Genomic DNA, 5356 nt, shown 5'->3' on the forward strand with positions numbered 1-5356 from the left:
ATAATACCTGCTCTGTGGTGGTCCTGACCATTGAAGAACAGGGTAAAAGCAGGCTAAAAAGGTATGTAGAGAAACAGATGGACTACAGTCAGTAATTGTAGAACTACGAAGTGCTTCTATATGGTAAGTGGAACTGATAAAATGGACAGTGAGTGGTTTTAATGTTATGGCTGATCAGTGTAATTACAGTAGTTTTCTCTTTGGTACTTAAATATTGCTTTTAGTTTATTTTCCTTTAAATAACACTTCAGACTAGATTAATGAGCTTTTGCAGCTATTATTCACATTTTTATCTGTATTTAAAACATATGTGCATCTTTATAAATACACATATACTGTTTAGTATATATATACAGGTATACTTTTTGATTTTAATAAGTTAGAGGTCCAAGCCACTTTAGATTTAGATTTATCCGACTGCTCATGACTTGACGTGAAACACACGTGAATGCCTCTTTTTTGTAATCCTATACAATTTCACAACTTGTTTAAATGCATTTGTACTATGCAGTCCTTTATAAGCTTTTTCTATTGAAGTTTTATTTAGCTAAAAAAGGTGCTTGTACAAAAACAGTCATGTCATGGCTGTTCAAAAACTGTACATCATTAAATTTATATTTTATAAATGCATCCCCAAATCAGAAAATGTCGGGTCAGTGTGGAAAATGGAAATAAAAAAAATCAGTGTTTTTTACATTGACTTTAGTTTCATTGCAGACAGCATGAACCCATTGTGATTTCATGTTCTGTCTGATCAGCTTCATTTTATTTGTTAATAAACATCCATTCCTTCATTCCAGGCCTGCAACACATTCCAAAAAAAGTTTCTCACAACATTTAAAAGAAATGTTGGCACAGAAGATACCAAGTGATTTAGTGTTTCAGCTTTTATTTTGTCCCATTCTTCCTGCAAACACGTCTTAAGATGTGCAACAGTACGGGGTCGTCGTTGTCACATTTTTCCTTTCAAAATTCTCCACACATTCTCTATTGGGATCAGGACTGCAAGCAGACCAGTCCAGTACCTGTACCCTCTTCTTCCACAGCCATGCCTTTGTAATGTGTGCAGCATGTGGTTTTGCATTGTCTTGTTGAAAAATGCATGGACGTCCCTGAAAAAGAATAATGATGCATTCAATGATGATATGCAGTGTGGAGGAAGAATTATGCAAATCCCTTACAAACTTTATTTGAGGAACATTTCAATAATTTTATCACATATTGGAGATCTTCTGCCCATCTTTGCTTGTCAAAAACTCAACCTTTCGTGGATAATGCTTTTGTTCTGACTCATGATTACAATCACCTAATTATTAACCACATAATTATTTGCATTTTCCATACTGTCCCAAATTATTCTGATTTGCAGTTGTATAAGATAGAGAGGACTAATGACATTGTGAAATCGCTCCTACTAAAGTAAGTACTGTTATTTAAACAGTGTTTCAAATTCTGTTATTAATAATGAGTCGTCCTAATATATTTGAAATGACAGCCATAACTCGTGTGCCTTTGTAAGAATTCTGTTAGTTTTCTCTTTTCCTTTATTAATACTAAAATATGTTTTTAATGTGTTAAATAGCAGGTGTCATCCTGTTGTAAGTGTACATCTGTTTATTGCAAGGAACACTGTATAGTGATTTGGTTTATTTAGTTGTGAATTTTTAATTTGTGTTTTTTATAATTATGTGAATTAAAAGAGAATATCAAGCGTATCAAGGTAAAAGTATTTGGGAATCAGTTTCTTAGACAGCGGCAATACAGTTGCTCTCTACTGGATGTCCAGTTTATCAGTTCTTTATCACTTCCAAAAGCTTATTAAACTGTGATGAACTGGCAATTTGTCCAGGGTATTCCTGTTCTGTTTCCAGTGCCTAGTGAATCCGAACCCATGTGGTGAATGTGTGAATACTTTTGCTTAGGCAAGTCACTGTGTGTGCAAGCGTCCAATTAGTCGGGGTGTGAATACTTTTGCTCAGACAGGTGACAGTGTGTGTAAGTATGCAGTTGCTGCGTGTGTGTAAATACTTTTGCTTAGGCTTTACTTTGATACATTTGTCATATGCACATAAGTTACTACAAGATAAAACAGCAAGACATGTGGTAGCTAAATAATGTAAGATGTGTGACAAACTGCAATGAAATAAATGCGTTTATTTGTCATGTATACATATGCTTATGCACACTGCTTCCCACATATCTGAGCCTGTGCCGGTCCCTACTGATCTGCCTGAACCTGTGCCGGTCTCTACTGATCTGCCAGAACCTGTGCTGGTCTCTACTGATCTGTTAGAACCTGTGCCGGTCCCTACTGACATGCCTGAACCTGTGCCGGTCCCTACTGATCTGCCTGAACCTGTGCCGGTCTCTACTGATCTGTTAGAACCTGTGCCGGTCCCTACTGACCTGCCTGAACCTGTGCCGGTCCCTACTGATCTGCCTGAACCTGTGCCGGTCTCTACTGATCTGTTAGAACCTGTGCCGGTCCCTACTGACATGCCTGAACCTGTGCCGGTCCCTACTGATCTGCCTGAACCTGTGCCGGTCTCTACTGATCTGTTAGAACCTGTGCCGGTCCCTACTGACCTGCCTGAACCTGTGCCGGTCTCTACTGATCTGCCAGAACCTGTGCCGGTCTCTACTGACCTGCCTGAACCTGTGCCGGTCCCTACTAGCCTGCCTGAACCTCCACTACTCCCAATGGCCTACCTGAGCTCTCACCTGTACCAACCTCTATTATTTGGGTGGTGGGTCATTCTCAGCACTGCAGTGACACTGACATGGTGGTGGTGTGTTAGTGTGTGTTGTGCTGGTATGAGTGGATAAGACACAGCAGTGCTGATGGAGTTTTTAAACACCTCACTGAGAATACCAACCAAAAATATAGCCAGCCAACAGCGCCCTGTGGGCAGCGTCCTGTGACCACTGATGAAGGTCTAGAAGATGACCAACTCAAACAGCAGCAACAGATGAAGGATTGTCTCTGACTTTACATCTACAAGGTGAACCAACTAGGTAGGAGTGTCTAATAGAGTGTACAGTGAGTGGAAAGGATTTTTTAAAACTCCAGCAGCGCTGCTGTGTCTGATCCACTCATATCAGCACAACACACACTAACACACCACCACCATGTCATTGTCACTGCAGTGTTAAGAATGATCCACCACCCAAATAATACCTGCTCTGTAGTGGTCCGGGGAGAGTCCTGACCATTGAAGAACAGCATGAATGTGGGCTAACAAAGTATGCAGAAAAACAGATGGACTACAGTCAGTAATTGTAGAACTACAAAGTGCTTCTATATGGTAAGTGGAGCTGATAAAATGGACAGTGCGTGTAGAAACAAGGAGGTGGTTTTAATGTTATGGCTGATCAGTGTATATGTGTATATATACCCCTGTGTTTGTAACCTTAATGGTTGGTCATTAAAATGAAATTAGAATTTGAATGTGAGACTGTATCAGTATCAGTTCATGATAATCTGGGATTATTAGTTTAGTATATTGCAGCTGTCTGTCCTCCAGCCTGTTTTGTTTTCTGTCTTGTCTCCTGTTTTGGCTTCCTGTCTTGTTTCCTGTTCTGGTAATATCTGGTTCATGTCTATTTGTTCTAGTTGATGCAACCACTGTCCGTGTTTGTTATGTCCTAGTTTTAGTGTCTGTTCTGGCTTAGCTTAGCATAGCCATTAGCTTTGTTGTTAGAGTTACCTGATTTTATAACTTTATTGACGTTATTGTTAGCATTACCTGACTTTTTATAGCTTTATTGTTAGAATTACCTGACTATAACTTTATAACTATTATCATTGCTAGCACTATTAGCACTTCCATTCTTAAGATGTGCAACAGTATGGGGTCGTCAATGTCGCATTTTTCCTTTCAAAATTCTCTGTTGGGGACGGGTCAGGACTGCAAACAGGCCAGTCCAGTACCTGTACCCTCTTCTTCTGCAGCCATGCCCTGTACTGTGCCATGTACTGTGTGCAGCATGTGGTTTTGCATTGTCTTGAAAAATGCATTGACGTCCCTGGAAAAGATGACATCTTGAAGGCAGCATATGTTGCTCTAAGATCTCAATGTACTTTTCTGCATTAATGCTGCCATTACAGAAGTGTAAATGACCTTTGCCAAGGGCACTGACACAGCCCCATACCATGACAGACCCTGGCTTTTGGACTTGTTGCTGATAACAGTCTGGGTGTTTTTTTCCAAAAAAGACCTGGAATGCTGATTCATCTGACCACATTACACGTTTCCACTGTGTGATGGTCCATCCTAGATGCCACCGAGCCCCGAGAAGTCGACGCCGCTTCTGGACATGGTTAACATAAGGGTTCTTTTTTGCACAGTAAAGTTTGAAGGGGCATTTGTGCATGTAACTCTGTGTTGTAGTGCTTGACAAAGGTTTGCCAAAGTAATTCCTTGCCCATGTTGTTATACCAGCTATTGTTGAGTGGTGGTTCTTGATGCAGTGCCATCTGAGGGATCGAAGATTACGGGCGTTCAGCTTAAGCTTGCGCCTTTGGCCTTTACGCACTGAAATTCCTCCTGATTCCGTGAATGGTTTAATGATATTATGCACTGTAGAGGGAGGAATATGCAAATCCTTTCTAATCTTTCTTTGGGGTACATTGTTTTGAAACATTTTAATCATTTTCTCACACAAACTGGAGATCCTCTGACCATCTTTGTTCATCAAAGACTCAGCCTTTCCTGGATGCTGCAGGCCTGAAATGCAGGAATGAATGTTTATTAATAAATGAAATGAAGTTGATCAGACAAAACATGAAATATATTGGGTTCAAACTGTCTGCAATCAATTAAAAGTCAAAGTAAATGTAAGGAACACTGCATTTTTATTTTATTTGCATTTTCCATACTGTCCCAACTTTTATTTGGAGTTGTACATGAATTTTGGTGGCTGTCAGGTAAAGAATAGACCGTGTTTGGTAGATAGTGCCTACTTCAATCACACCAATGAATAAAAAGTTTTAGACAGATGAATCTGACATGGATGTTTTCTAATAACAATAATTTATTATCATTCATGAAAATAACAGCTACATGAAATGCGGTTTTTCCATCAGTGGGGTGAAGAGTTGTGGTGGGGTTGTTAACGTTTTCAGTAGCATTTTGTTGAGTATGAACTACATACCTGCCCAACCCGCATGATTTTAGTGTTGGTCTAGTTATTTTACTTGATTGTCCCTGGCATAAATCATATGTAGAACTACGCAATATCAAACAGCTTCTCAGAATAAACAAATATTCTGTGTTGCACCTCACTCTCAGTTTCCCACAGGGCAAAGAGCAATGTTCATCCATTGCTTATAAATACAACTGTTAGAGTACTAATA

This window comes from Trichomycterus rosablanca, chromosome 18 (assembly GCF_030014385.1).
Source record: "Trichomycterus rosablanca isolate fTriRos1 chromosome 18, fTriRos1.hap1, whole genome shotgun sequence".
Lineage (NCBI taxonomy): Eukaryota > Metazoa > Chordata > Actinopteri > Siluriformes > Trichomycteridae > Trichomycterus > Trichomycterus rosablanca.